Below are 21,898 nucleotides of genomic sequence, written 5' to 3' on the forward strand. Positions count from 1 at the left end.
GGGTCTAAATGGACAAAGTCCAGAAAGGCACGAGCCATGGAACACTTATAAATGCCCATTTTCTTTGAATACGCCAAGGGGAGACTGTTGCGTAAAAGATCACAAGCCCTCGGTGCACATGAATGGCCTCTCCCTGGCGAGGAAGGTGGGCAGTGAGGTTCGCACACTTGATGTTGCCTTTAGCTGGTGCCGACTGTGAATTTGCACGGCTCCTATCTCTGAAAGACTGATCACCGCCACGGAGGGGAGGTCCTGACTCCTCATTACAGAACAAGCTTTGAAGAATCCCTTGATTTGAAAAAGAAGGGGCATGAGCGCCCTCTAGTGCCTGCATTTCCAAACTCAGTAAAAATAAGTTGGCGTTTTTACAGGCTAGAAATGCTTTTTTTTTTTTAATTTAAATTCAAGTTAGTTTAGCATATAGTGTAGTAATGGTTTCAGGGGAATTTAGTGCTTCGTCACTTACACAGGACACCCAGTGCTCATCCCAACAAGTGCCCTCCTTCACGCCCATCACCCAGTCATCCCCCACCCAACACCCCCCAGCAATCCTCAGTTTGTTCTTTGCTTCTAATTCAAGCAGCATTGTTACAGGCTGATTGTGATGTTGTCCCAGTGTCTGTCAACAGGTCACAGCTTCCTCAAAGTCTTTGCAAATGAGTGGGAAGAGAGGCTGTCCCCAGGGAAGATGTTCTGACTCCGGTCTTTGTCAGGTTTGACTCTTTGAAATAAATAGTCTATTTTTGGTCTTCCCCTGCCTTAGGAGATGAAACTGTATTAGTCTTTAAAGCTTTGATGTGAATCATTCAGGCAAACTGGGGTTTCAGTCTCTCCTTGGGCCATCCTAGGCAAGCGGTTCATTATTTCCACCCAGAAAGACTCTTACAATTCTTCAAGGACTAATACAGGGCCTCTCCCTATAAATAGAGCCTCTGAGTTCACAAACAGCCTTACTCATCTGGCAAAGGAAGGGAGCCGGGCAAGGGTCCTGCACCCCGTCCACAACACTGTCAGGGTGCTAGCTGGGGGACGCCAGGGCACAGGGTTGAGGGACCCTCAGCTCGGTGACTCTGGTGTTGCCCAGGGATACGTGGACGTGGACATCCATGCCATGGTTCAAGGTTTTAGGCTGGTTACTTTGGCCCCTAACCTTTCCCATGGGTATGTGTGCCCTTGGGAATCACCCTCCCACCCCCCAAAAGAATAGAGGAGCCATTTCTCTCTCTTCTCCGTCACCTTTGAATACCAGTGTTTGACATCCTGTTTCTGATCATGCTGCCATTTAGGGAGCCCAGGAGAGGCTTCCCTGGGACGACATCTTCCCTGATGGGGACAGGCCCACCTGTGTCTTCTGCTGGCCTGTCTGTGCAGGGAGGTGGCTGTGGGGTGACGGCTGGAACAAGAGGACACAGAGGTCAAGGATGGACTGTCAGACACGAGGACAACACCTGTGGCTGTGACAGAAAGTCACAGGCCTGTCGGGGATTTCTCCTTTGTGGGTGCGATACTATATCAGCTTAGCTCTGTTCGGGGTCCTATTGATACCTATACATATAGTGCAGATGACAACCATACGCATCTCAGTGTCCCTTTCTGTCCCGTTCTTGTTACTTTGGGGGTCTGGGTAGTTCCCGTATCCGTGGCACCCGAGGTTGAGAGAAGCCGAAGCAGGAGACAGTGCCCAAGAGCGACCCTGATAAGGTAGACTCAAAGTAAAGGCTTAGAATAGGGCTTAGTGTGCCCCAGGACAGGGCTCTAGAGGGCTCACCGGCCCCAGGGGACAAAGGGCCACACAGCACAGGAGCCTGGTGGCCATGCAGAGTCGCGGCAGAATGGGAGATGAAGGGGACATTTCTCCAGCCTGGGTGTTGGGGAAATAAGAGCTGGCTCTCAGTGGAGCCAGCCAGTGACTCCCTCATCCACCTCCCACCTTCGTCTACCCTCAACCACCCTCCACATCCAGACGTAGACCTTGACTCATATGGTCTCTGCTCCTGACTGCCTTTCTTCTGTGAGGTTATAGCATTATAAGGTCCTATACTGTTTGCCCCCCACCTCCCCCCTGGCTCTCTCTGTCTCAGCCACGCTCAAGCGGGTCCAGGTTTCTCCTTGCACGTGGCGTGCTCCTTTCGTCCCTCGGAATCTTTTGTTACAGGCTATTTCCTCTGCCCCGAATGAATATATGTCCCTTTGTCTTATTCCTGGATCTCCACTCCATTCCTCACATGAAAATATATTCCAGGTACACTTATTCTTTCTTTTGAAACGTAAAATTGTCACTTTCCTGGAATAAATTAAGGAAAATACTTTTAGGCTTTCACTTAAGGAAGAATTTGTTTCGTGGAGACACCAAGAAAACTGTCATTTCAACTGCATTACATCAAACTCGCGTGCAGCAAAGCACCCCGTAAAAATGAAAACGTAAACTACAGATTAGGAAAAGACATGAGGAATGGGTACAGATGATGAGGAATCCGTGTGGAATTATACGTCCCCCAGAGCTGCCATGGAACAGGCCACGATGGTGCATGGACTTTCCATCGCGGCTCAGCGGGGCCGCAGGGGGCTCTGGGGGTGCCTGGGCCTCTAACTACTGATGGGGAGGCTCAGAGGCTATGGGTGGGGGAAGGGTACGTGGGGGAAGCTGGGGCTTGAGAAACACAGACAAGCTGACTTCCCAGTTCTGCCTCTTCTAGACCAGGAGACACGTGGGAAACCACTTAGCCTCCTCACCTCTTTTCATCTACAAAAAAGGTAGAGGAGTATTTGATTTGGATGATCGTCACAAAGTGTTAAAACGTAGAATATATACAAAGGATCTAGCCCACGCTGAGGGCTCGGTTGCCCCTCCTATGCTGGAGTCACCCAGGACTTGACAAGCGCCTGGTACTGTGGGGACAGATGTGGAAATGCTCAGTGCGCGTGCGTGCCCGTGAGCCTGGGTTCTGTGTGGGCCGTGCTCTGAGCTCAGGGGGATGCAGGAAAGGTCTTCGAAACGACTGAAAAGCTCCCTGGAAGGAGTGAACCCTGGGTGGAAGCCTGTGTGCTCTGTCGCTGTTGGAGCAAGCAGGGAGGTTTGTGCACAGAAGGCTGGTGACTCTGCAGGGCTGTGCCAAGCTGCTGGCACAGAGATACACGGCCGAGTCCGTCGGCTCCAAGGACCTCACATGCAGCTCAGAGGTGTAGTTGTGGAACTGTTGCCCTGAGAATCGATCCTGGAAGTTTCCTTTTGTTCTTTGTGTATACTCAAAAAACTCAAAGATGATCTGGGGACCCTGATTCAGGGCCTGTTGATACCAAGATACGCTGGAGTGCCCAGAGATAGGGGAACATCTCAGCGTCCCTTGCTGTCCTCTTGCTTTGATCAAGTATCTTGGAGTTTGGGTGACTCCAGCCTCCACTGGCCCTGTGGGAAATGCAGACATAAAATGAGCATGGGAGAGAGCCTGATGGCTTACCCAGAAGGTAAAGTAGAGGATTCAGGAGTCAGCCAGCTCAGAAGACCGATGCTTGTCCTTGTTCATGGGACTCACCTGCTCCCAGCACACAAAGCATCACCCAGCAGAGGAACCTGGAGCCCATGGCAGTGCCGTGGCTCTTGTGCTCGGGGTTCTGGTCCTGATGGGTAAGAGCTGAGCTCTCGGGTTCCCTTTTCCTGGCTGGAAGATGATTCTGTGATGGCACTGCCCTGTTGGCATCACCCCACGGACAGCGGGGCCCGGCACACCAGACTCCCCTCTCAGCCTACGGGCAGGAAGGCGGGCCAACGGGGCTGTGCTGATGTTTCTCTGAGGCTGGCCTCCTCTGATGCACCTGCTGACCACCCCTCCCCCCCACCGACCCGCCCTGCCTACCCCACCTCTTCTCCGGCTGGAGCTCGCCCACTATCGCACCGGCTGGGGTGACGGGCTGTGAGTAAACTCTGTCCCCACCCTCCCTGTGTGTCCTCAAATCCCCTGTCAGATGTTAGGTTCGAACCAAGCTTTGTCTTTGCGTGTGCCTTTCCCCGACAGCATTCCCAGTCCCTTGTCCTGAGTAGCTGGTGCTGCAGAGTCACCACGATTCAGTCCATCTGATTGGATCCAGAGGGGCCTGGGTTGCCTATAAATTACTAGGAGTGAAGATTCCCCAGAAACCATTCCGTGACTTTATCGGCTTATAGCACAGGCTTAGCCACCCTGGGGTTTCTCACCCTCGAGGCAATCCCAGGTGTAATGTTCTGGATAGTTTATGTTTATCCCTTCAGATCCACCCTGTCCTAAGGGGCTGACCTCTGTGGATGATACTTACTGGGGTCCTTTCTTTTCGACCTTGCAGTTGGGTTCTGCGTATGGGACATAACGGCAGGGGAGAAAAGGGGACGGGGTCACCGACTCTTTGTGAGATCTGTTCCCTCAGCTCCCTTCTCGGGGCTACGTCTCACAGTCAGTTCTTTTCCCCGCTAGAGGCCACAGCACCAACAGGCTTAGCCACGGCGCCTGAGTGTCCAGGGACCCACACGTGTCATTTCCTTGGGCCCAGTTGGCTCAGGGATTAAGAGCCACCCACTTACCCCAGTCCTAGGATGATGCTTCTTCCCTTACTAGTTTCCCTTAGCCCCGCCACACCTGTGCACTAATAGACATAACAAGGGAGAAGGAGGTCTGGAGACGGTATTTTGGCTTAAAAAAATAAAGCAACAAAAGCCCAAACATTCTGCAATTAGCACTGTTGAGATACTCAGCAGAAGCGTAGAGAAACGTGAACATGAAAATGAACAGTGTGACTCGGGGACAAAGAATCCAGAGGCTTCAGGGAAGAATGACTATATTCCTCACCTACTCTCACCTAGGCAAGTTCAAGGCAGGCCAGTTTCTTCACGTATGTGGTAGACAGCATGGTGCTCTGGGGAGATCCCTCTTCAGGACCCTCACTCTGACCCCCCCCCCCCACGGTTGTTGTCCTTCACGGGACAGTGCCCTTGGCTTTTGATTTAAACAGCAAGAAGGAAAGAAACGCAAATTTTAAGGTGAGTGAGAAAGGTTTGAAATATTAGACACATGTTAGATATTTGAAGGCTAACAAGAACACTGGAATCTTAAAGCAGGGATGCAAAGGCAGGTAAGGTTATTAACCAGTGATTTATCACGATACTGGTTCGTGCAGGTGTGTGGCTCATTAGGATGGCACTCGGCTGTCGCTGTGAAAAAGAGAGATCAGTGCATGCAACTCTGGCTTGGTTTCTGCGATGTAAGGGCAATCTAAGAAATTTCTGGTGGGACAGTGAAGATGGTTTGTAAGGTTGTATCAAAAGAATGTAACATCATTGAATTTACCCTAGTGTGAAGTAATGAGACTTTGGAAGGACCCCAGGGAACAGGAAGGAAGCATGGATACCAATGGATGGGAGATCCCAATAACGTCAAGGAACAAGAGGGATAAGAAACTGTGTGCAGAGAGTGGGGTCATTACCTTGTGATTTTGGAGGTGGAGCATTTTCAGCTGATGACAGAGAACAAGGAATGGGGCAGCCACAGCAGAGCAGAGCAGGAAATAGAAAGGAGAGACTCGGGGACCTGGGTGGTTCAGTTGGTTAAGGGCCCAACTCTTGATCTCACGGTTCATGGGATCAAGCCCCACATCAGGCTTTGCACTGATGATGTGGTGCCTGCTTGGATTCTCTCTCCCTCCCTCTCTGCCCCTCCCACACTCCTGTTCTCTCTCTCTCAAAATAAATAAATAAACCTCAAAAAAAAAAAAAAAGAAGGAGGAAAAGACTCAACTTTGGGGTAGGCAAACATGTTTTAGACAGGATGCAAAGGGCACGAGATGGAAAAGTAAAAGAAATACATAAATTTCTTTTTTTAACATGTTTTATTTTTAATTTTTTTAATGTTTTATTTTATTTTTGAGAAAGAGAGAGAGAGAGGGAGACAGATGACTCAAAGCAAGCTCCGTGCTGACAGCAGAAAGCCCGATGCGGGGCTTGAACTCACAAACCTTGAGATCATGACCTGAGCTGAAGTCAGACGCTTAACTAACTAAGCCACCCAGGTGTCCCAAAAGTGAAAAATTGTAAATGAGACTTTACAAACATGTAAAACTTGAGCTCATTGAGAGGCAACATCAGGCAAGCACAAGGCAAAGCCACTCCAGGAAGACAGACTCGGCATATTCAATGGTCAAAAGACTCCTATCTAGAACATAAAATATCTCCCACAAATCCATAGTATAAAAACCACCCAATTTTTTTTTTAAATGAACATATATAAAAGCAGGCCCTTACAAAAGAAAATAGGAACATAGAAATGGCCCAAAAGCAAACATCATTACTCAGTGGTGAAATGTAAACGAGATACCACTACATTCCCCACGGAATGGATAATAATAAAAAGATGGAGGTCACCAAATGTTGGTGAGAATGTGGAGCCAGGGGACCCGCATCCCTCGGTAGTGTAAATTGGCCACTTTGGAAAACCGTTCAACTCTTTCTAATGAAGTCAAATGTGTATCCACCCTGCGAATCAGTAATTCACTCTTTTGTCTATACCTGAGGGAAATAAATGCATTTATCCACAACTGTTTGCTCAAGAATGTTCAGAACAACTTTATCCATAACAGCTGAAGACTGTTACAAGCCTGGTATCCAAGCAGAATAGAATGGAAAAACAAATCTCACTACATTTATACAATGGAATACCACACAGTAATAAGAAAGAAGAAACTGCTGATAAACACAACAACGTGAGTACATTTCAAAAATATTAATTTTTGAGAAAGATTAAAGCCAATTAAAAAAGAGCATTCATTATATGGTTCTATTTATGTAGCTGTCAACCTAAATAAAAAGGAAAACTGAGGCCAGATCAAAATTGTCAAAAAGATGAGCTTGGGGAAACAGCAGAGGAAGTACGGTTCAGGACAGGAAGACTGAAGCAAGCTCCAGGGATATCTGCCGAGGGTTGGGGATGGGCTGTTCCCATGGGCAGGGGATGGGGAGAGGAGAGAGCTCAGTTAGGTCTGTTAGAATTGAAAACAAAGGGAGACCAGCTTTGAAAATACAGACAAAAACCAGTCCAGTCAGGCAAACAAAGCTCAATTCAGCTTCTTTTGCAAGACCAACATGACCTGGGTCATTTTTCGGTTATGCCTCTGGAAACCATAAGCAAAAATCTCCCGAGGGCGATATGAGGCAAGTCCTGACCAACTCCCTATTATTAAGAAAATTCCAACATTAACAGTTTTCTATAAATGAGGCATTTGTGGGAAATCAGTCTCTCAATCCTTACGTTTTGTTTTTCTGAGGGTTCACACGCATGAGATTTTTTCAATTTATATCCTCTGGTCCCATTTTAGATTGAAATTACTTCACATGAAGTTCAAGTATAGGCAAAACTATGGTGATAAACATCAGAAAAGTGGTTAGCTCTGGGAGAGAAATTGATTGGGAATGAGCATGAGGAAACTTTTCTTGGGTGATGGAAATATTCTTTATCTTGATTTTGGTCAAGGTCGCACTGGTGTATACATTCGTCCAAATTTACCAAGCTGTACCTGTATCATGTGTTAATTTCAGTATTTTACTCTCTCTTAATTATACTTTAATAAAGCGTTACTAAAGCATAAGTAAGTTTCATAAAAGGTGGGAGACCTACACAATTTTATGCTTGCATTCCACATAGTCTGATTTGGAAATAAATCACACGCAAATAAGAGAAGACAAGAGCACTCACATACATGAAATACTGAAAATGTTAGAAGTTCTCCAAGAACGAAATATATAAGCCTCCAAATTTGGCATCAAAATAAGCTTGACTAACAAGTTTGTTAAGAAACAGCTGAGGATCAATGGCTGAGATTTCAAGGGTCAAAAACTTAAAAAAATATCCTCCAACGCTTTAGAAATTCCACGAACCCTAAAGTGCTGTAAGCCCCATAGTTTGGGAAATTGGTCATTTGTTAGTTTTGCCACCCAGCATTTCATTTCAGCTTTCAGCAGATGGTCCCATCAGTGAATTGATTTTTTTGCCAGGCAAGCAGCCTTCTCCCCTCTCTGTGAGCACGTCGTGGGTGAGCCTGCAGCAAATCACAGGTACAGTCACCTTGTTCAGAGTGGACAAGGGCAGTGTAGGACCACACCCTCCTGGGGCCTGCACTTCCTGTAAAGCCCAACCATGGACTGCCCACTGTTGGGAGTTAATGGATGCCAAGCCAGGCCACATTGTTCCTGGGTTCGGACTTTTACCTACAGGGACCCAAGGAGGGAAATGGACTGTGGGGAGGATAAAATGATTGCCCAATATCATTTTGTAATATTTTACAAGAAAAACCCTGAGGAGCTTGTGGATTTCAGTGTAAACCAAAGAGATGGTAAGAACTCAGTTCCTTCCTTAAGAATTCGAACCCTCCCGAGCCCCAGAAGGTTCAGAACACTAGGCGACAACCACAGACAGAAACTTAGTTTGTAGTCTCTTTGGCTGTAACGCTGCTGTTTAAAGCCTTTAACATTTCCCCTGAGCGGGAAATTTCCCCGTATGTGTTTTATAAATTGTTAACAATTTTTTTTTCCTCCAGAGAATTTTTGCAGGGTGTGCAGTGTTTTTGAAGCCTGAGATTTTATGTAGTAGTTTTAGATCTGGAGAATCCCAGACCATCCAGGGAGTTTCAACCTGCTTAGCTGCTTTCTGCTTTGTTTCTCTCCATTGAAAAGAAAGTGAAATATACATTTCATGTTAGATGCTACTGTTTCTGTGCTTGACTCAATTACCAGAATATTCCAGATCGAGTGGAATAACATTAGGTGCTATTTGCTTCTACTTACACACCCCCCTCCTGTAGTGATGGACCTCAGTTCACACCAAGGGTCCCTGGAAGAAGGCCCCTCGGCCTGAGATCCCATCGCTGGGAAGTCAGGCGAAAGCCTCGAAAGCCTCGGTAAAGGCTGTTATTTCCCCTCTTGAGGCAAGGCCTCAGGCAGGAGTGTCCTTCATGCCTGCGGCTGAGCTTTTTGTGCAGAGAGCAGCTGGCCATGCAGTGCTGTGGTCTCACTGCTGGCACAGAGGTACAGAGAGGTCTGGTTGGTGCCGGCAGCCTCCAGGGTCAGAGAGAAATGCTCCTTCTTCCCTCAGGAGACCCTGTACCCCTTCTGTGACACCCCCTTCGACAGAGCTGCCCGTACCACTTGAATAATGGATCAGCTTCAGCCCCTGTCCTGGGTCTTGTCGATACCAGTGCATTGCAAAATGGTTCTCATCCTGAGTACATTCCAGGATCATCCTGGTTCCTGTTTGTATAATATGGTATCTTGGCATCTGGGTGATTGCAGCATCCACGGGGCCTGCGGGAGAGGGATACAGAGGGTCGAGGCAAGGCTGAAGGCGTGACCTGAATGTGCAAAGCAAAGGGAAAGGCTTGGAGCTGGGACTTGGCAAAATCATGGCTCGGGGTTCCAGCTGAGTCCAGAACCCACCTGCTCCCAGGAGACCAAGAGTCACACAAAAGAGGTTGAGGCTCATGGAAGGGGCAGGGTGAGAAGGGTGCTGTCCCAACTAAATGCTGTCATCCGCAGGACTGGGAGAGCGAGCTTGGAAGCTCTTCAGTGGACAAACGGGTCTGCCTGGGATGTCATCGCCTCCCACCTCTCCAACTCTCCCTGGCCCAGGGTCCCTTCTGACTTGGCTCAGGAGGGGTCAGCTACTCCTCACGTAGACGATGCTTAGCAAGGCCTGCAGGGGCAACGGGGTGTGGCTGCGGTGCACTGAGTTTAGGGTGCACCCACCCCCTTGGTTTCCCATACTCCTCTGAGACAGTTGCTCCTCTGTCTGCACCTGCCCCTGACATCAAGCCTGCCTCATCCAAATCCTTCAACTGTGGAGCTCATTAAAGTTTAGAGGGACCTCCCACCTCTTCCATAGCTGTAGGTAGCCTAGCAATAACGGAAAACTTCAACATCTGCCTGGTATTGGATCCACGCCTGTTTTTCTTAACCCTCTCCCTCCCCAGGCTGCTCTCCCAGACTTTTCCGAACCCCTCAGATCTCAGTGGCATCACAGTGCCATCTTGTGGCCAGTAACTGAAGTTGCATCATTGTTTCTTCTGCAATGGCCCAAGGGATGCTGGGAAGTGTCTGCATAGTCAACAGGGAGAATATTCCAGAAGTAGCGTCTTGCAAACTTTTTAAATAAAAACATTTTTTAATGTTTATTTATTCCTGAGAGAGAGAGAGGGAGAGACAGAGCACGAGCGAGGGAGGGGCGGAGAGAGGGAGACACGAATGTGAAGCAGGCTCCAGGCTCCAAGCTGTCAGCACAGAGCCCAACATGGGGCTTGAACCCATGAACTGTGAGATCATGACCTGAGCTGAAGTTGGACCCTCAACTGACTGAGCCAGCCAGGAACCCCAGCATCCTGCAAATTTTATGCTCAACTTCTTTAAACCCTAATCCCAACACCAATCCGAACCTTGACTCTACTCCTTTGAGATGCCATGCTTAATCTCCCGCCCTCATTCTACTTAACTGCTGTCACACATCTGGCAGTGAGAGTCCAACCAAAATCTTCTCCCTTAAAACTATCTCCTGAGACGGAGAGGGACAAAATGGGAGGAATGGAAGAAAATAGTATTTAGTCTAAAATAGGAAGAAAAGTACGGGAGATGAAATATAAGAAGGCTCATTTATCTCTGTTACTAAAAGTAAACAAAAACACCCCTCTTCCACCACCAAAGGGGCAATCAACCAACCGTACCTCCAAAATACAGATCAGCTGAGGACTAGGAATATAACGAGACTACCTTCACAATGGGGTCCCGTGTGTGCAAATAAAAAGTAAAATTGAAATATAAGAAAAATATGGAACATCTTACAAGACGATAGGCAGTCATGGAGGATACAGCGTCTAGTGGGAAAATAAGGATGGGAGGAATCAAGGTGAGCCAGGGACAGGCGACACTCAATGGCGAGCTCGTACAACGTGCGTGTCCTGATTTAGGCAGCAAGGAGGGAAGATGGGACTGCCAGGGTCATGTGGAGAATGGTGGCACAGTTGGAAACAGGGCCTGGGAAGGAAGTCTCTGGCATGGCCTTCCAAGGATAAGGGATTCCCGGCTGGGCCCTAGCCTGGCTCACTTCCGGAGACACAGGGAAGCAGACTGAGCAGTGCTTTGCTGATGCCACATTAAAATACGACCAGGATTGAGGTGCCCGGGTGGCTCAGATGGTTGAGCATTGGACTCTTCATTTCAGCTCAGGTCATGATCTCACGTTTTTGTGAGATCGAGCCCCGCGTCGGGATCTGCTCTGACGGTGTGGAGCCTGCTTGGGATTCTCTCTCCCTCTCTCTCTGCCCCTCCCCATTTGTATGCCCTCTCTCCCTCTCTCTCCCTTTCTCCCTCTTTCAAAATAAATAAATAAAAATGAAAAAAAAAATAAGACCAGGAAAACTCTCTTCCAAGAACACCCATTCTCTGGGGAAACAAATCTGGTGTCCTGAGACACCACAGTTTCTGATAAGTGGATTTGGGATGATTGTAACCCCCTTACCAGCTGTGAAAGGCTCAGGGCACCTCCATCATTGCTGAGTCTGTGACAGTCTATCCCAGACTCAGGGTCCTGGACTATCTCTTAGGACACCCAGAAACTCATGATCCATGAGTCTATGAGCTCTGACCATGGCTTTTGACTTCATAGATACAAACCACAGCTTCACCGGCGGGTGAGTGGAAGATGTTATAACTGCATAATTATTTATATTTATAACAAGTAACATATCATGATATATAATGCAGCAAATAAAATAAGTAAAAAGGAAATAGGGGCATTATTATCAAGAAAATATCCTGTCTTCTTGAATCAAAGAATTCAAGGGAATTTTTTCAAATAAAAAGGCCAGTGCATCAAAGAAAACACTGCGTCTCTAAAAATTGGATTCACTCAGGGCGTCGAGGCGAGCCTGGGGAAGCTGTTCAAATGTGCTGCACTCTCACTACTAGGACCGCACACGTGGGAAAATGACGACAGAGAGAGAAAATGGCGTGTCCAAACCGGGCAGAGGATGGGACATCTTATCGTTATGATCCTTCTTGTCCCGTCACCACCACGAAAGCAGTAAAGACCTGGCTTCATACAGGAAGACAGACTTGCTCCTGTGTTGCTCAAGCTTCCAAAGTTTCAGGGACAGAGAGGCTTTAGAAGTAAGAATATGGGGGTGCCTGGGTGGCTCAGTCAGTTGGGCGTCTGACTGTTGATTTCGGCTCGGATCGTGATCTCACAGCTTGTGGGTTCGAGCCCCACATTGGACCCTGTGCTGGCAGCCTGGGGCTTGCTTTGCATTCTGTCTCTCCCTTGTTCTCTGCCCCTCCATGGTCTCTCTCTCTCTTTCTCTCAAAATAAATAATTAATAATGAAAAAAAAAAAAGAAGTAAGAATATGTCAAGAATGACACAAACTTCCCAGATGGGACCACAAATGCAGAGAAGGAGGCACCGTCCACTACACGGAAAGCCTCGGGTCTTGCAGAAGGACTACTGTGTCCCTGTTGTTCAGTCCTGGCCTTGGAGCCCGGAGCCAGCCCTGGGAGTCTTCCAACCCTATGGGCCATAATTATTTGATCCACCCTCATTTACATTCCCTTCAGGAGTTTAGTGTCTTTTTCTACCCAAGGACAGCTGAGAGCTGATATCCAAATCTACATCTTGTGACTGGGGAACGATGAGTAGGGACAGTCTGTTTACGGTCTTCAGGTGCAGGGAGAGAGAAGTCTGAGGTTGGTGAAGAGGAAGGAGGTGGCTGTGCCCCACTGTGGTAGGGCTGCTGGCACAGAGGTACACAGCTGAGTCCCCCGGCTCCGCACGCTGGATCTGCAGAATGGAGTAGGACCCCTCGGACCTGTTCACCTGGAACCGATCGTTGCTGGGCATCCCTGAGGAGTCTACTTTGTCCTTGTTTTGGAAGGAAACGAGAAACTCCGGGCCTTGCCCCACGGCCTGTCGGTACCAGTAGAGGCCAGCATGACCAGAAATTGGGTCACACCTGAGGTCCACGTCCCGGCCCCTCTTTGTGACCTTGTGCCGGGGGGACTGGAGGACACCAGCTCCTGTGTGACCTGTGGAGACAAAGTTGGGATCAGCGAGGAGGAAATCGACTGCAATCATTGCATGTATTTATCCCTCCCGCTCACACACATGCGCTCACTCGGTGTTCTGAGGACTCACCTGCCCCCAGGAGACAGAGGGTCACGCAGCAGAGGAGTCTGGTGCCCATGGCAGGGTCAGGACAGGGCTAGGATGTTCGCCACATCAGGTTCTCCTGAGCACGAGCAGAGGAGGAGGGAGGCCCCTCATCCACGCAAGGGAGTTCACTTAGTGACATCACCCTCTCTGTCCATCCCCTCAACCTCAGGGAGCAGGATTTATGTTGTAACATACTTGGATGACTAAATAAGTGTTTGTAACCTCCTTTCTGTTTTTGAAATTTATATATTTATTTTTAATTATTTTTTTTTAATTTTTTTTTTCAACGTTTATTTATTTTTGGGACAGAGAGAGACAGAGCATGAATGGGCGAGGGGCAGAGAGAGAGGGAGACACAGAATCGGAAACAGGCTCCAGGCTCTGAGCCATCAGCCCAGAGCCCGACGCGGGGCTCGAACTCACGGACCGCGAGATCGTGACCTGGCTGAAGTCAGACGCTTAACCGACTGTGCCACCCAGGCGCCCCTTTAATTTTTTTTTTAATATTTATTTTTGAGAGAGAGAGAGACAGAGTGTGGGCAGGGGAGGGGCAGAGAGAGAGGGAGACACAGAGTCTGAAGCAGCTCAGCCTTCGATGTACGGTTGTCAGAGAAGTTTGTCTTTATGATACCAGTACTTTAAAACCGATTGAGAGAAAAGTCTGGAAAATCTAGAACAGAGATACACCAGCTGTGTCCGCCATTCCCCTGGAAACAGGTGTGCCCAGAAAGGGCAGGCCACCCAGGGTGACCTTGAACAGGAGCATGAGTGGGCGTCAGCCATTGCAAGAAGGAAGGACTCATGCCCAGTGCAGAGGAAACAGCCCTGGATGTCCCTGAGATGGGAAGGGACATGGCAGAATTGAGGGCCTAGCAGTGTGGCCAGAGCCGAGGGCCAGCGAGCTGTGCGAGCTGGGCCCGGAGGCAGCTAGAGGACAGACCCAGCAGGGCCTTGTTGGGGCTGCCCCTATGGAAAGGCTGGGGGGAGCAGGGTCCATACCCGGGCATCAGAGAGCAATGCACTGAGGTGCCAGGGGGAGACAAGGAGGGGGGCATCTAGATAGATCTGATTTCATAACACATTGTTAATAACACATTGTGTTGTTTACCCAGTGCAAACAATTTCCATCCCGGAAGCATCAGACTTAGGCAGGGGGTAGAACAGTCAGAGCTGGGGAAGCACCTTCGCAGCCAGCCAGGCGGCTCAGAGCACAGACCAGAGGTGGAGACACGGCCGCCTGAGGTCTGGTCGGGTCCAGGCCAGGCTGTCAGTGCCTTGCAGACGGACCTCAGCCCACACCGAGGTTCACTCTGGGCGCTTGGGCCCCTCGGAGCTCTGGGGCTCGGGTCGGGGGGGGGGGCTGGGAGTGTGCCGAGGGCTCTGCTGAGTCCCGGGGCGCAGGCCCTCCCCCTGCCTTTTTTTTGTGCAGAGAGGAGACAGCTGTGCAGCGCTGTGTAGTCACTGCTGGCACAGAAGTACACAGATGTCTGGGAGGGAGTTGCGGACGCCAGCGTGAGAGGGAAGTTCTTTGTATTTGACCTAGAGACGTTGTATCCATTGGAGATTTCTCCTCTCTCGGTGGTACCAGCACTGATGGAGTAATGGATCAGCCGCAGCCCATGTCCAGGGTCTTGTCGATACCAGGACATGTAGTCGTGGTCCTTGTCCTGTTCACATCTCAGCGTCATGCTCTGTCCTGTCCCCAGGATCTGGAATCTGGGGGTCTGAGTGATGCCAGCATTCACGGGCCCTGTGGAGAAGGAGACAAAGCTGATGCCACAGACACCACAGAGAGGCCTAGAGCGGGGACCTTGAGGTTTGCACTCAGGAAAGGGACGCTGCTCAGGACTCGCCTGCCTGCAGGAGACCCAGGGCCACACAGCACAGGAGGCCGAGGCTCATGGCAGGGGCAGGGCGGACGGAGGGCTCTTCTGGGAATGTGTGCTGAGGGACGGGGAAGGAGGCTCTCGGGGGAGTCGTTCTGAGACGTCACTCTTCCTGCCTGGGCGGAGCCAACCCTCCAGGGGGCCGCAGCCCTTCCCCAGAGGGTCCGATAAAAAGCTCCACGTACACGTGAACAGCTTAGGATGGGGAGAAAGGACTTGTCTGAACTGACACAAGCCTTCACTTTTTTGCGAAACAGTTTGTAACCTTATGTAATGTTTTCCTCCTGTGATAGAATTCTTCATTGATGCACTGGTTCTGTGTGTCTGCGTGTTTCTGTAGTGCTGAATTGGGGAAAAATCATTAAGGGCTTCCCGATGCCTTTTATGACTTGTGAGTCCCAACTCCTCCTCCAAGTATCCGTTTTCGCTTTGCTTAATTGACCAGCGTCCTGTTAACGTCCTTCCAGCGACGGTTCTCCTGATACTGGGTTTCCAAACCTCAAGGGGCCGGCTCATCAACTCTTGGGGAACCGTTTTGCTCTGTTTCTTACCGAGTCAGGACACCTGCCAAAGGTAGCAGAGCACCCGCCTCCCTGGTTTGGGCTGAGACAGCGGCAAGCAGAAACACGTCGCACCTGTGAGTGACCTTCCCTCGTGGCAGGACGATGGCTACTCAGTGGTGCCGATGATGTGTTAGCACAGAGGTATTCACGTGTGTGAGGGACTGTGGGGAAGTGGCCGCCTCCAGGGTAAGTGAAAAATGGTCTGTTAGTTTCATCTGAGACATGCATTCCACGGGGAATAGCTTCTTGTGGAGAACGGCTGGCATTAATTAAGTAATAAGGACAGCGGAGCTCAGAAACGATCGTGTTGCCCACAGTCCCCCACTTAGAAAGACCCCACACCCTGGCTTCAGTGCTCTGCTGTTGTGATCTTCAAATTCTTAATAATATCTGAACCATGAGCTCTGCAAATTATGTAGCTGGTCCTGGGTATATAATTTTGTGTTTCCTGTCTGTGGTCACCTTCCTGTCTGCTGGTTTCCCTTTAGCATGACCACATGTCTGGAGGCTCAGTGAATCAGCATCTCTGGGGCCTTGAGAAGGACACAGGCACTAAAGCTGGAACCCAAGGGGAGCCTGATGTTATAACCACAATGTCGAGCTTTGAATTGGGGCCATGCAAACCCGTGAGTGGGTTTCGCGTCTGTGCCTGGGACGTCGCTGGTCCAGGAGACAGAAGAACACACAGTGCAGAATGGTGGCAGGCCAGAATGCAAAGGGGGATCTTCCAGTTCAACGCTTGTGTTTTGAGGGTTCGGCACTGGGTCCAGACAAAGGGGACCCTTCTTCCAACATGGAATGACCGCTCAACAAAGCCACAGTTGCCCGTGGTCTGCTCAGCCCCAGCACACAGTGTGTGAACATGAAACCCAGCTATGTATGCATCTGATAGGAACTCAAAATAATGTCCTTGGAGATGATGAATTTGTGTCAACACTCTATTATAAAATAATTTGAATGAAGGGACACATGAAAAAAAGAAATGAATTCAAATGAGTAAGTACATTTTATAGAAACAGCTGCAAACAGCTAGAAAGAGCTTTCGGTGATCCTTTTTTCAAACCATCTGTCTCCAGATAGAGTTGTCCCTGACATGGATCAGGTATCTCACATGATTTCAAGCACTCCTTATCCACAGAACTTTCTAGAAGCACCTCACTCTCTTGAATATTTATCTGTGAATTATTGTAACGGGTAGAGACTTGAAATGTCCCTTAAAAAGATGCCTAAGCAAAATTAATCTATAGCAATAGAAATCATATCACTAACTTGTCAGAGATGGAGAGAGGTGTTTGAAAGGAGCATGAGGGGACTTTCTGGGCGGTAGAAATGTTCTGTATCTTAGTAGGGTGTGTATTACATGGGTATATACATGTAAATTGCAAAAGAAAAGCATTGCTCTGTTCATTTAAAGTGTGGAATGCTTATTGTATATAATTCTTATGTCAATAAAGTTTATTTTAAAATGGCTGAGAAGGGATGTATGTTACATGCTCTAGATAATTTCAAAATGAATCATCAGGCATAAATATTAACATTTCTGTGACAGCTATAGGAGTTTTAGGTAAAATGTGTCCATATCTACCTTTGCACATAGGAAATGGGGGAAAAAGCTGTCAGGGATTAGCACAAGGAATCAATATATCCAGATTCTTATTATGTGCTAGGTACTTTGGCTTATTAAATTTTATTAGTGGTTAAAAATATTTTTAAATGCTTATTTTTGAGAGAGAGAGAGAGAGAGACTGGAGGAAGGGCAGAAAGAGAGGGAGACACAGAATCTGAAGCAGGCTCCAGGCTCTGAGCTGTCAGCACAGAGCTTGATGCAGGGCTCGAACTCACAAACCGTCAGATGGTGACCTGAGCCAAAGTTGGATGCTTAAATGCCTGAGCCACCCAGGCACCCCTAAATCTTTTATACAAACCTAGAAGTTAGTATGATGGCTTGGCTGGGCCACAGGGTACACAGACACTTGGTGGAATATCATTCTGGGGGTTCCTGAGAGGGTGTTTTGGGATGTGGTTAACATTTACATAGGTAGATTTTAACATTAGGTGAGAGTAACATTTTAGACAGTAGAGTAAAGCAGATTGCCTTCCATAACGTAGGTGGGCCTCATCCAATCAGCTGATGACCTGAATAGAACAGAAAGACTGATTCTACCCCAGGTAAGAGAGAATTGTCCAGCTGCTGGCCTGCGAATCAGAACATCAACTCTTCATGCTCAACAGCCTTTGAACTTGGACATCAGCTCCTCCTGGGTCTCCAGCACAACCAGCTCAGCTCGCAGATGTTGAACTTACTGGCCTCCCCAGTTGTGTGAGCTGATTCTCTGTAATAAATAAGTTACACACACACACACACACACACACACACACACACACACACACACACACAGTCTGTTTTGTTTCTTTGGAGTACTCTGAGTGATGCTGATAGATATTATTAGTCTCATTTCCTACGTGAAAATTCTCAGCCCACCATGTCAAGAAGCTGGCTTCAGGTCTTGACGAGCGGCTTGTATTGGAGTTGGAATTAGAGCCAGGCACACACGGCGGCCAGCCGGAACTCTTTCCCACGCCCCTTTCTCCCGGGTAAACCGATCTCTGTCAACGATGTCATTAGAGCTACCCAGGCTGAGAAGAACAGGCAGCAGCATTCTGGTTTTGGGGGCAGATGTCCCCACGAATATGCGTGATAGCAGAGAGTTGTAAACAGCGCTCAGGAGGCAGTCAGACGGGGGTGGGGGGTGGGGGTCGGGGTTGAGTCCCACATCTGCCCCTCACCAGCTGATATTCAATATGGTCAAGTTCTTTAACTTAAGGGCAAATCCCTTCATCTCTAAAATGAGAGCAGTCATTGCATTTGCTTCTTAGGCTTTTTTTTTTTTTCTCATCGTTAATTGAAATTTTGCAAATAAAGGACTTTTATTTGGCATATAGTAGGTTGTCAGTAAGTAATAGTGTTATTTTCTTCTGTGAGTCTCTCCTGCTGCAGAATTGAACCGTGGTCGTGCATTCACGTACCCAGCACTTGCAGTGTTGTGATTCTCCTACACTCGGGTGACAGGTGAATCCAATAGAAATAGTCAAATATTTAAGACGAATATTATGCATTGAATACTGCAGATGCTAAAACTGTCAAAGACAAGAAACATACTGATTTTCATTTTGCATTTTATGTGATACGGTATCTTGTACAAAGCAAGGGACCCACAACTGTTTGGGTCTGTTCCTCTTCCCAGGAGGAGGTTGTGATGATCACATATGGATGCATGATCTTTCCCATCCTGCTAATCTGGACCTGGGAAGGGAAGCCAGATCAGGGGACATTTCTGGGCAGGGGAGAACCACAGGTGTTGAGGAACAGAACTGAGTTTGATTTCTTGCTCTGAGACCCGGGAAAGCCACTTCTCCTCAGGTAAACGGGTAAAATAATACTTAACCTTGCATGATTTCTGTGAGCATTAAGACGTGTCACACACATAAACAGCAGAACGAGTGTCTGGGAGAGGCCTGTCTCTTTACCAGGACAAGAGCCCACTTCCTGAGCTGGGAGGGGGCGGATATTTTTGTACAGTAGGCTGTGGATCGTGCAGAGCTGTGTTACGGCTGCTGGCACAGAGATAGAGGGCCGAATCCGTGAGCTCCAAGGAGCTCATGTTTAGCTCAGAGTGAGAGTCAGGGAACTGTTGAGCCGAGAATCGTTCCGGGAAGTTTCCTTTGCCTCTCTCTTCCCTGTTGTAATACTGAATGAGTAACTGGGGGCCCTGGCCCACGGCCTGTTGGTACCAGTACAAAGACAGGTGTCCAGAGATAGGGAAACAACTCAGCGTCACTTGCTGTCCTCTTGCCTTGACCAGGTGTCTTGGAGTTTGGGTGAGTCCGGAATCCACTGGGCCTGCGGGGGAGGAGGGAGAAAGCAGCCGAGGGCAGAGCTGGGGGGACGCCTCCTGCTGCAACCATCATCAGCAAGCCTGTATTACTCAGGTGGCAAACGCATATCGGAGGCTTCCACGCGGTGCCCAGGACTCACCTGCTCCCAGAAGACAAAGGGCCATGCAGCAGAGAAGCCTGGAGCCCATGGCAACACTGGGAAGCCAAGATGTCATCCAGCTCAGGGGTGGGGGCCCCGGGGGTGAGCAGCCTAAAGCTTTGAACCTCCCATTTCCCTGAAAGGAGTATTTGCCTCTGACGTCACCACTCCCACATCGCCACTCTGGTGACTCTGCAGGGCTGTGCCGAGCCCTGTGGCTCCGAGAAGTTCATGTGCAGATCAGAGAGACGGTCACCCAAATGTCGCACTGAGAGCTAACCTGGCAAGGGTCGTTTTGCTCACTGTAACTCATCCTAATATGCAAAGGAGAGCTGGGACCTGACCCAGGGCCGGTGGGTAACAAGATCCACTGGGGCGCCCAGAGAGAGGGGAACATCTCAGAGTCACTTGCTGTCCACTTGCTTTGATCAGATGTCTTGAAGTTTGGGTGGCTCCAGCCTCCACTGGGCCTGTGAGGGAAGGACACAGGGGCTGGGGAACAAACACGAGAGGGAGCCCGATGGTGCCACGCACTTAGGTGCTGTCACGCTTAGAGGAGAGATGTCCTACCTGGACAAGGACAAACTTGCTCCCAGGAGACAAAGGTCCACGTGGCAGAGGAGGCTGCAGCCCACAGCATGCAGCGGGGAAGGCAGAACCTGACAGGTTTCTCCCCGCTCAGAGTTCTGGGTCTCCGAGAGCTAAAGATCTGGGCATCCCTTCTCTGACTGGAGGTTAGGCAGTAATGTCACTGGTCCAATGTCATTATCCCTCCTGGTTCCCATGAGCCTCCCTTGCCAGGTCCCTGGCTACGCCGGTCCAGGAACTCTGCTTTGTTCGGCAAAGCCCCACACATGAAGGGCAGGGCTGGGAGGGTCTAGGCTAGCTGGGGTTAAGCCACAGGCGTGTCCACAGCTGCTCAGCTTTTCCTTTCAGGCGGGTGTTCCTCTACCTGTTCCTGCTAGGGCAAGGAGTCTGCCCCCTCCCAGCACCACACTGCACTTTTTTCCCCTTGCAAGCTCAGAGAGACTCCCTAATGACTGCCAAGCTGAAGGTTTGGCCCCCTGATGGGACTGCACAATCTCAAATTAGTGTTGATAGCATTAAGCCTTGTAGTGGAAAAGAGCTCCAAGCAAGGCTTTCCTTAACCCTCCTGGTCCCAGATAGCTGGCTCCATGCCCCTGCTCTGCCCAGGCGACTTTTGGCATTCAGCGGTTCCACAGTGCCCCCATGTGGCCTACTGGGCAGTAATCAAGAGATTGCCTCTACTGTGATATGAGTCCTGGGGTATGTTTAAATTAGAAGCTATTCTGGGGCACTTGGGTGGCTCAGTTGGTTAAGCAGCCGACCTGGGCTCAGGTCATGATCTCATGGTTTGTGAGTTCAAGCCCTGAGTTGGGTGCTGGGCTGACAGCTCAGAGCCTGGAGCCTGCTTCGTTTTCTGTGTCTTTCTCTCTCTGCCCCTCCCCTGCTCATGCTCTGTCTCTGCCTCTTAACAAGAGGTAAAGGTTAATAAATTAGAAGCTATTCCATCCTTTGTCTATTGCACTATTTTTGTTTTCTGCCCCCAACCCCAGCAGACCAAAAAAAAAAAAAAAAAAAGGAAAAAAGACAGCCCTAACTACATTGTAATAAAAATAAAGGTGGCAGGAGGAAATATTTTGGTTTTGAGAAAATTCCCAGTAAACCTAGCCTAAGTTAGATGGCGCTGCTTAAGGAGGAAGCGTGGCCGAGATCATCCAGAGACAGCCTGTGTCTGATTGCGGATGGAATGCCAAGGAGTTTGGGATGACGAATAATTAACTGACGTTGTTTTTGCTCTGCTGACCCCAGACAGCTCGCTCGAGGCAGACCATTCAGACAGGTCTCTTTGCAAGGTGTCTGCCGATCAGCTTTCCCCAAAATAAAGGAAACAATACTCACTGTTACCCTACTGCTAGAGAATTTCTTTCTTTCTTTTTAAGATTTTATTTTTAAGTAATCTCTACACCCAATGTGGGAATCAAACCCACAACCCCGAGGTCAAGGGTCTCTTGCTCTACCTGCTGAGCCAGCCAGGAGCTCCTGGAGAATTTATTTCTTCCTCTTCTAACCTTACTCTTGTAGAAACGCTATTTTTCCTCTGTTCATTGTTACCAGAATGCCCATTTCTCCACATATGATTGCATATGTGCATGTGATTAAAATTCTCTAAACTTTCTTCAAT

General features: G+C 48.9%; 3 long non-coding RNA genes and 1 gene segment (V, D, J or C); 3 read left to right on the forward strand and 1 right to left on the reverse strand.

Annotated features, from left to right (window-relative positions):
• The window catches only part of LOC112866698 (T cell receptor beta constant 2-like), a 197,090-nt gene that overhangs the window by 159,781 nt on the left and 15,411 nt on the right, over positions 1 to 21,898 (reverse strand).
• On the forward strand, positions 663 to 1,574 carry LOC147583002 (uncharacterized). Its single transcript, XR_015242708.1, has 2 exons — positions 663 to 713; positions 1,287 to 1,574. It is a non-coding gene; the product is annotated as an uncharacterized LOC147583002 (long non-coding RNA).
• Positions 15,591 to 17,048, forward strand: LOC147583003 (uncharacterized). Its single transcript, XR_015244337.1, has 2 exons — positions 15,591 to 15,842; positions 16,145 to 17,048. It is a non-coding gene; the product is annotated as an uncharacterized LOC147583003 (long non-coding RNA).
• On the forward strand, positions 18,425 to 21,616 carry LOC147583004 (uncharacterized). Its single transcript, XR_015244401.1, has 2 exons — positions 18,425 to 19,077; positions 19,647 to 21,616. It is a non-coding gene; the product is annotated as an uncharacterized LOC147583004 (long non-coding RNA).

Source organism: Puma concolor, chromosome A2 (assembly GCF_028749965.1).
Source record: "Puma concolor isolate L17-30 chromosome A2, mPumCon1.1.hap2, whole genome shotgun sequence".
Classification (NCBI taxonomy): domain Eukaryota; kingdom Metazoa; phylum Chordata; class Mammalia; order Carnivora; family Felidae; genus Puma; species Puma concolor.